This window comes from Crocuta crocuta, unplaced genomic scaffold (genome assembly GCF_008692635.1).
Source record: "Crocuta crocuta isolate KB4526 unplaced genomic scaffold, BGI_CrCroc_1.0 scaffold209, whole genome shotgun sequence".
NCBI lineage: Eukaryota > Metazoa > Chordata > Mammalia > Carnivora > Hyaenidae > Crocuta > Crocuta crocuta.
The window spans coordinates 4,060,680-4,071,172 of NW_027551566.1; the positions used below are offsets into that span (position 1 = coordinate 4,060,680).

A 10,493-nucleotide genomic window follows, 5' to 3' on the forward strand; every position below is an offset into this window, starting at 1 on the left:
GAGCTCTCTCTGGTTTTGGCCCTATTCCTTTATGATGAAGTATCCAGGCACAGGAGCTGTGGTGTGTGCAAGGTCACCCAGGGCTGGTGCCTCATCCTACTTCACAAGATGCTCTACAGTCTGGATGAGCATGCTAGAAAAGCTCTGTGTTACCAGGCCAGGTGGAAACCAAACTCTAAACGTAAAACATTAGAGAGATGCTTTCAAATTTATTTCTATACTATATTCTACTATAGTTTTAGTTAGGTTTTCTGATTTAGGAAATAAACTTCAGATTAACAATAGGCTAGGATATTTTCAGCTCCAGGGTTGACATTAATGTCAACCACACAGGGTCATGAGTGCATCACGTGTGCTTGAGGGCATATGCGTTAACTGAGAATTCCCTGAGTTGCATCAGATTCTTGGTTGTCACTGAAGGATACGCCAAAAAGGAAGAAGATTCCAGTGAATTGGAGATGAAAATTAGATGTTTTAAAAAGGCAAATTCTCTCTCTCCTTTTCTTGGATTTTCTCTCCTGTGTGAGTATTGCAATGCCTCTAGTAGCCAAGGGCTCCAAAAGGGATCTATCTCCCTGTTACCTGCACTGTTTTGATAAAAGGAATGTCTCTTGATTTTATTTCTTTATTTTTATTCATATTTCTTTCTTTCCTTCTTTCTTTTTCTTTCTTTCCTTCTTTCCTTCTTTCTTTCTTTCTTTCTATCTTTCTCTCTCTCTCTCTCTCTCTCCTTCCTTCCTTCCTCCCTCCCTCTCTCCCTTCCTTCCTTCCTTTTTTCCTTCCTTCTTTTTTTCTTTCTTTCTTTCTTTCTTTCTTTCTTTCTTTCTTTCTTTCTTTCTTTCTTTCTTTCTTTCTTTCTTTCTTTCTTTCTTTCTTTCTTTCTTTCTTTCTTTTTCTTCCCTCCTTCCCTTCCCTTCCCTTCCCTTCCCCTATTATTTTCATGGTGTGACACTGAGAAGACCCAAGTGCTTTTGGCAGGAGTGTTAGCCAGAGATATTCTACAGTTTCTTTTGGTGATATGTTAGAATCTTTTTTGTTTCCTCTTTTGGAGAGCATTTCAAACATCTAGGCTTTGATATTGCTGTTTTCACATTTGGATGGCAACGTGCATATGCATTTTCCCAGGTGTCTCACATGCCTTGCAGCCAGTGGCCACAAGCTCTAACAGGTCCAGAATGAAAATGAAAATTACAATACTGCTTCCAGCCTCGTCTTTATGGCCAATTTTCCAGGTGATCTTGAGAAAGCCCCAACTGCGTGAGGCATGATGGGGATGATAATACTCCGCCTATGGATAGGTTGGTCATATAGACAAATAAGGTCATGTCTGCAAATGATTCTCAGCTCCGTGGAAGAAGATGATATTACGAAGCCATGATGATTACAGCAGTCAAGAGTCTAACTGATTCTAGTGAGACCTGCTCTAGTGTATCTTGTGTCTGGTTTCATTATAATCAGCAACTTTCTAAAGAGAAGGGGTATTTCGTGGGAGCATAGAAGGATAAGAGAATTAAGACTACCAGTCAGTGTGTAGGATGATGTGTTTTAATCATGTCCTTTCCTTACAACTATTTTTAACAACTGGTCTTCTCCAAGAGGCACTGGCATGGCCCAAGGTGATCACTCCTGGATTCAGTGATCCCCTTCAGAAGGTCCTCATGACCTTGTCTGTGCTGCTTTGTCTAGTTGGTGCCTATTCCCACTGTCTTAGGAAACGGAGGACAGGAGTAGTAAACACAGGCCAAGGAAGCCACGTTGTGCATTTCCACCCCAGGGGACTGTAATTTCAATCAACAGCGGAGCAATTCTAAGGCTTCCAAGGGTTGATGGGGTTCAGAATGCAAACTGGACTTCTAGAAGATTTGAGGGGGAAGGCACTCAAATGGAAGCTTCCTGCACATGGGAGGCTTTTTTGTGGATTGATGGATAGCCATTCTTTGGAAGGCCACAAAATCTTACATGGTGCGCAGGGGATCTGTGGGGTAGTCAATGTCAATGTCCCAGAGGACGCTGTATTCAACCCTTTTCCAACACTGTGGAGCTCTTAGTCAGAGGTCCTCAACCCTATGAGACCCAACAACCACTCTATTATAATTGGGTAAGTCACCTTCACTGCCTGGAAATGAAATTCATGGTAATAAATGCATATAATTAATACATACATACATTCATATACACATGTACACATCATATATAAATCATCTATATCATGTGCATATATATATTCTGGACTATATATATGTATATATTCCAAACTATAATAAAAGTAGAAGAGAAGTAATTTATAAAGAAATACTACATAACATGTATTTCAGTATGCAGTTGTTTTATCATGACTCCACTAGAAAACATAATAAAAGAGCAAATGCTTATACCTTTATGTAGAAGTCAAATAGTTATACTTACTTATAATTAATAAGTTTGGATTTAAAAGTAAGTGAGAAGTTCCAAACACATTCCAGATGAGAAGTACGGAAAAATAAAAGACAACATTTAAGGGTAGAGGATAGAATGAAAACTAGTGTTCAGATAAGCTAGACCAGACTTATTTGCATTTGCAAAGAGAAGTGGGACACTAATCTTAATGTAAGCAGGGATAACATGTTAGGACAAATACACCTCTGAAGAGGGACATGGTGGACATACAAAGTATCAACGGGCGCCCCAACAGGAAATAGTGTGTGTGAAGGATGACATGAAGGATGTCTCATGAAGGTACAGGCAGGCTTATGGGAAACCATCAGGGGAGGGTGAGGCACTCTAGGGGCTAGTGAAAGTTCCTGTAGGTTCAAAGGGAAGCAGCTATGGATGGAACTCAGTGAGTCATGGAGCTGACTACCCCAGTGATGTAGCTTTGGACAGAGGAACTTGGCCACAACCAACAGGCCGCTGGGCACTGGGTGGGGAGGAAACCAGAATGGTAAGTAGCCTGACCTCTCTCCTCCTACCCTCCATTCTCTTCTCAGGGCCTTGCATTGGCCAGATCCAACAGGAGCCATTGAGCAAATAACAATTGAAAGCTGTGTGGGATGTTAGCTAATTCTTTCTTTTGCAGGACTGCCTTGAACACTGCTCAGCCCCCAACCATCCTTCCCCAGATATGCCTTCTGAGACTGGTGCCCAGCTGAGAATCACTGCTTTACCTCATCAGACTGAAAAAAATGCTTTTCTTGCCTAGACCCTTCAATGACCTTTGGAAATTAAATGGATGACAGTCATTTGCAGCCTGTGTATAAGCTTATTCAAAAAGTCTGATTGTGGAAGATGCCCTAACTTGTCACAACAAACTGGTTATACTGGTTATCCATTTCTGTATAACCAGTGACACAAAACCTTGGTGGCTTACAGCAATAGTAATCATTTCTTATTTTTGCTAGAGGAAAGGAATTCAGACAGGGCACAAAGGGGAGAGTTTATCAGTCTCAAAGATTTGGGGCTAGAATCATCTGAAAGCTCCTTCACTCACATGTCTGGTGATTGATGCTGGCTGTGGGCTGAGGGCTTAACTGATGTGGCTGGTGAAGCAGCCACACATCCCTTCTGTGTGTGGTCCAACCTTCTGTACAATATGGAAGCTGGGTTCCAAGAGCAAGTAAGAAGACAGCCAGCAGAAAGCTGTATGACCTGTCTTCAAAAGTGAGGGCTCATCAGTTCCACCATATTCTATTCATCAGAAGCCCAGAAGCTCTAGGGGGAGAGGGGGTACTAGATCCACCTTTCAAGGGGAGGCATTTCAAAGAATTTGTGGACTCATTTTAAAACTACCATGCTAACCTTCCAGAAGGTCCAGCTCATGCCTCTGTAAATATTGGAAGGGAAGAGGGTATGTCAGAGACTCATCGTGTCCTTCCTTTGTAACCCCAAACTTACATGGTAGGCACTTCATCTATCTGAATGCATGCAAGCCAAGTGGCAGCTTCTGGTCTTACACATAAATCAGAAGGCAAACCTGGTAAACCCAGCTTCATCTTTTCCACAGGGACCTGGAGACAGCTGTGAAAAAGAGGGACCTGCAGTGACCATCCATTCAACTTTCCGGATTCCCCCAATGTGCTTATTGGAGCATCACCATCTGGTCTGTACCTCCAGGTAGACTGTGCCTCCAGTCTACCTTAGGTGTGCAGTGGTAGCAGGCCGGCTGTGTCAGTCATTCTCTGCAGAACCCCCACTGGCAGCAGGGCCAGAAGCCTTACTGTGTGGCTGGTCTTTTGGGAAGACTGCTGCTGAGAGAACTCTGAGCCTTCGCCAAAGGTGGGCTGTGGGCCTGTGAGCCTCAGCAAGTATCTTAAACTAACCCTGGTGTACCACGTGTCCCTAATAAAATTACATGGGGATAAGCTCGAACCTATCACTTACTGATTTACTTCTTTTTTAGAAGAGTTTTTAAAGTTTATTTATTTTGAGAAACAGAGAGAGCAGGAGAGAGGCAGAGAGAGAATCCCAAGCAGGCTCTGCACTGTCAGCATGGAGCTCGATGTGGGGCTCAAACTCATGAACCATGAGATCATGACCTGAGCTAAAATCAAGAGTCAGAAGCTTAACCGACTGAGCCTCCCAGGCGCCCCTTGTTGATTCACTTCTCGATCACCTACTTGGTGCCAGGAACTGCCTTTACTCCTCACAATCATCCTGACAGAAGAGGATTGTTATCCGCATTTCACTGATGGGGAACTGAGAGGTGGGCAAAGGGAATAAATAAAACAAGAGGACTGTTCTCTCACAAAATTTGATGTACTGTCCAGGGAAAGCCAAGACTCTTTCCGTAATGGGACAGAGGTCTCCCTGCTGGGGCAGCCCTTACCCCTCAGAGCGAAAACTCCCATCAGCAAGCCCCAGACATAGATGAACCCTTTACAGCCATCTGCAGGAAACAGGTCTTCATACACAGTAGATTAGGAAACCCAGAGCCACCACAGAATCCTTTACATGAGTGGGTCAGGGAAGCTGCTGAGGGGGCCCGCTAGTCTCTGGGACCAAAGATGGACAAAAATTCAAGTCTCAAGTAAAAAACACCTTTTTAATTGCCTCTTGCTGCTTCTTCAGGAAAATGCCAAGATGAGAATGAAATCTTAAATTTGAAGTCTGAAACCTAATTATTTGGGTATTTCATATCTTGCACTATCATCTATCTTTTGTTTATCTTTTATCATGCCCTGAGGAAGATATTCTGCCCCAACAGTGATTATACAGAAAGAGAGACTAAGGGATAAGTAATATAATTACTTTAATGTTTTTAATTAAGCTTTTAATAGGCACCATAAAATAAACACTAAAAATACTAGCATGGCACAATGAGATCATTTACCCTAATTCACAAAAGATTGAGAACCAAACTTGTGTGAGGATTTAGGCTTTTTGGTGGCCACACACTGGCCATCTGTTTTTTCTATCCTACTTGTACTTAGTAATATATAAGAAGGAAGTAAATATCTGTTGAATGAATAATTTTATCCAAAATTAAATCCCTTTATTGGTAATTTAATAATGAAAAAATCAGTAGGTATATTTTTTCTTTAAAAGTTATGTGTGGGGCGCCTGGGTGGCTCAGTTGGTTAAGCAACAGACTCTTGATTTCAGCTCAGGTCATGATCTCAGGACTGTGGGATCAAGCCCCGTTGCTCAGCATGGAGCCTGTTTAAGATTCTGTCTCTCGGGGCACCTGGGTGGCTCAGTCGGTAAAGCATCCTACTTCAGCTCAGGTCATGATCTCACAGTTTGTGGGTCCGAGCCCCATGTTGGGCTCTGTGCTGACAGCGAGCTCAGAGCCTGGAGCCTGTTTCAGATTCTGTGTCTCCCTCTCTCTCTGACCGTCCCCTGCTCACACTGTCTCTCTCAGAAATAAATAAAACATTAAAAAATTTTAAAAAATATTCTCTCTCTCTCTCTCCCTTTCCCCCTCTCCCTTACTCATGCTTTCTCTGTCTCTCTCTCTGAAATAAAAAATAAAATAAAAACTTTAAAAAAGGAATGTGGATAGGGGACACCTGGCTGGCTCAGTCGGTGGAGTGTGTAACTCTTCATCTCGGGATTGTGAATTTGAGCCCCATAATGGGTGTAGAAATGGCTTAAAATTAAAATCCCTAAAAAAAAAGAGAGAGAGAAAAAGAAAAAAGAAAAAAAGTATGTGTGTAGGTAACCAAAATAGTGGAGTAAGAGACACCGGGCCTCTGTCCTCTGGAAAAGGTCAATAGTTAGACAAGTATCTGTGAAAGAAAACAGCTCTAGGAGAGCTCAGGAGTCCACTGAAAAAGCTTCATCAACACGATGGAACACAAAACCTGAGAATATCAGCACAAAAAGAGCAGCAAGAATAGCTATATTTTGTCACTGACAGCCCAACCCCAGCTTGGCACCGCTCAGGCTTGAAAGACTTCTCCTTGCCACCATTCAGTAACATGAAACCATGTGAAAATACACACTACACTGGTAACATTAGGTATATAGTCAGATGCGGATACTCCAATACCGCACTATGGTAGTGTGTTGTTCAATTAACTCTGGTACAAAAGTTAAGAGACAGAATATTAAATATAGCTATAACCACAGTAATTTGTTAATGCATACACAATGTAAAAAGATGTAAATAGTGATATCAAAAACATAAAATGTGGGCAGGGAATAAAAGCATGGAGATTTTATATGTCATCAAAGTTAAGTTATCAGCTTAAAATAGACTGTGATATCTTATAAGATGTTTTATGGAAGCCTCAGGTAAACCACAGAATAAAAATCTACAGTAGGTTCACACAAGATAAAGAAAAGGGAATCAGCATTCACAATTGCACAAAAAAACATAAAATACCTAGGAATAAACCTAACCAAAGATATAAGAGATCTGTATGATGAAAACTATAGAAAACTTACCATAGAAATTGAAGAAGACACAAAGAAATGGAAAAATATTCCATGCTCATGGATCAGAAGAATAAATATTGTTAAAATGTCATTACTACCCAAAGCAATCTACACATTCAACGCAATCCCAATCAAAATTGCACCAGCATTCTTCTCAAACTAGAACAAACTATCCTAAAATTTGTATGGAACCAAAAAAGACCCCAAATAGCCAAAGTAATATTGAAAAAGAAAACCAAAACGGGAGACATCACCATCCCAGACTTTAGCCTCTACTACAAAGCTGTCATCATCAAGACAGTATGGTATTGGCACAAAAACAGACACATAGACCAATGGAATAGAATAGAGAACTCAGAATTGGACCCACAAATGTATGGCCAACTAATCTTTGACAAAGCAGGAAAGAGTATCCAATGGAAAAAAGACAGCCTCTTTAACAGATGGTGTTGGGAGAACTGGACAGCAACATGCAGAAGAATGAAACTAGATCATTTTCTCACACCATGCACAAAAATAAACTCAAAATGGATAAAGGACCTGAATGTGAGACAGGAAACCATCAAAACCCTAGAGGAGAAAGCAGGAAACAACCTCCTTGACCTGAACTGCAGCAATTTCTTACTTGACACATCCCCAAAGGCAAGGGAATCAGGAGCAAAAATGAACTATGGGGACCTCATCAAGATTGAAAGCTTCTGCACGGCAAAGGAAACAATCAATGAAACTAATAGACAACTGACGGAATGGGAAAAGATAGTTGCAAATGACATGCCAGATAAAGGGCTAGTATCCAAAATCTATAAGGATCTCACCAAACTCCACACCAGAAAAACAAACAATCCAGTGAGGAAATGGGCAGAAGACATGCACAGACACTTATCCGCAGAGGACATCCAGATGGCCACAGACACATGAAATGATGCTCAGCATCCCTCCTCATCAGGGAAATACAAATCAAAACCACACTGAGATACCACCTCACGCCAGTCAGAGTAGCTAAAATGAGCAAATCAGAGGACTCTAGATGCTGGCGAGGATGTGGAGAAATGGGCACCCTCCTACCCTCTTGGTGGGAATGTAAGCTGGTGCAGCTCCTCTAGAAAATCTCTCTCTTTGTGGAGGTTCCTCAAAAAATTAACAACAGAACTCCCCTATGTCTCAGAATAGCACTGCTAGGAATCTACCCAAGGGATATAGGAGTGCTGATGCATAGGGGCCCATGTACCCCAATGTTCATAGCAGCACTCTCAACAATAGTCAAAACATGGAAAGAGCCTAAGTGCCCATCAACAGACAGATCAAGAGGATGTGGTTCATCTATACAATGGAATACTACATGGCAATGAGAAAGAATGAAATCTGGCCATGTGTAGCAACATGGATGGACCTTGAGGGTGTTATGCTCAGCGGAATACGTCAGGCAGAGAAGGACAGATACCAGATGTTTACACGTATAGCAGGATTAGGAGGAACTTAACAGAGGATCATGGGTGAGAAGAAGGGGAAAAATAGTTTGGAGGAGGGAAGGAGGCAAACCATGAGAGACTCTTGAATGCTGAAAATAAACTGAGGGCTGATGGGAGTGGGGGAGAGGGGAAGGGGGGTGATGGGCATGGGGGAGGACACTTGTGGGGATGAGCACTGGGTGTTATATGGAAATCAACTTGACAATAAACTATTTAAGAAAAAAGAAAAGAAAAGGGAATCAGAGTATTCCACTATAGAAAATCAACATCAAGGGGCACCTGGGTGGCTCAGTCATTTAAGCATCTAACTCTTGGTTTCAGCTCAGGTCATGATCTCATAGTTTGTGGGTTTGGGCCCAACATTAGGCTCTGTGCTGACAGTGTGGAGCCTGTTTGGGATTCTCTCTCTCTCTCTCTCTCAAATAAATAAACTTTAAAATTTTTTAAAATTTTTAAAGAAAATCAACATCAAGTTACAAAGGAAGACAGTAAGAGATAAAGAAACAAAAGAACTACAAACCAACCAGCCAAAAAACAATTAATACAATGTCATTAGAACGTCTTTACCTATCAATAACTAATTTAAATGTAAATTAAACTCTCTAACCAAAAAGCAAAGAGTGGCTGAATGGATTATATAAACAAGACTCCACTATATGCTGCCTACATATGATTCACCTCAGCCTCGGGTACACACATAGGCTAAGGTGAAGGAAGGAAAGAGATACCCCACACCAAATGGAAACTACAAGAGAGCAAGGGTAGCTATACTTCTATCTGACAAACAGACTTTAGATCAAAAACTATCACAAGAGACAAAGAAGGTCATTATGTAATTAAAAAGGGGTGATTCATCAAGAGGATATAACGACTGTAAATAAATATGCACCCAACACCAGAGCACCTAAATATATTAAGCAAATACTAACAGATTCGAAGGGGGAGATAGACAACAATACAATCATAGCAGAGGAGTTCAACATCCCAACTTTCAACAAAAGGCAGGTCATCCAGACATAAAAATAAATAAGAAAACCTTTAACTTGAACTGTAGTTTAGGCCAAATGGACCTAACACACATATAGAGAATATTTCTTCCAATAGCAGCAGAATGCACATTCTTCTTAAGTGTACATGGAACATTCTACAGAATGGATCATATGTTAGGTCATATTATTTTATTTTATTAATTTTCATAAATATTTTTGAGAGAGAGAGAATATGGATGAGTGAGTGAGGGTCAGAGAGAGGGGGGGACAGACAATCCAAAGCAGGCTCTGTGCTGACAGCAGCGAGTCTGACGCAAGGTTCAAACTCACAAACGGTGAGATCATTACCTGAGCTCAAGTTGGATGCTCAACCGACTGAGCCACCTAGGCACCCCCAAGTCTCAGCAAATTTTAAAAGATAAAAATAAAACCATGTATCTTTTCTGACCACATGGCATGAAACTAGGAATCCATAACAGGAGGAAAACTGGAAGATTCAAAAATGTATGGAGATTAAACAACAAACTCCTGAATAACCAGTGGGTCAAAGAAGAAATCAAAATACATTTTGAGGCAAACGAAAATGGAAATACAACATACCAAACATATGGGATGCAGGAAATGCAGTTCTCAAAGAGAATTTTATAATGATAATGCCTATGCTGGGTAAAAGGAAAAATCTCAAATAAACAACCTAACTTTATATCTCAAAGAACTAGAAGAAGAACAAGCTAAGGCAAAGTTGGCAGAAGAAAAGAGAAAAAGATCAGGGCAGAAATAAATGAAATAGAGAATAGAAAAAGATTAGGAAATATCAGTGGAATTTAGAATTGTTTTTTTGAAAATATAAATAAAGGGGACAAAATGTCAGCTAGATTTACCAAGAAAAAAGTAAAGAGTACTCAATGAATTAACAATTATAAATGAAAGAGAAAGGATTAAACAGACATCACAAAAACACAAAGGGCCATAAGATACTGTTATGAACTAGTTGTATACTAACAAACTGGACAACCTAGAAGCCATGGATATATTCTTAGAAGCATATAACCTATCAAGACTGAGCCATGAAGAAATAGAAAATCAAAACAGACCAATAACGACTAAGAAGATTGAATCCGTTGAATCAAAAACCTTCAAAGAAAGAAAAATCGCAAGACCAGATGGCTTTACTGGTGAA

The 10,493-nt window shown here is 40.7% G+C and overlaps 1 long non-coding RNA gene across 1 annotated transcript; it reads left to right on the forward strand.

Annotated features, from left to right (window-relative positions):
- Nucleotides 1-420: 420 nt before the first annotated feature.
- Nucleotides 421-4,344, forward strand: LOC144220043 (uncharacterized). The gene is made up of 2 exons (XR_013331601.1): nt 421-522; nt 3,980-4,344. It is a non-coding gene; the product is annotated as an uncharacterized LOC144220043 (long non-coding RNA).
- The last annotated feature ends 6,149 nt before the right edge of the window (nt 4,345-10,493 follow it).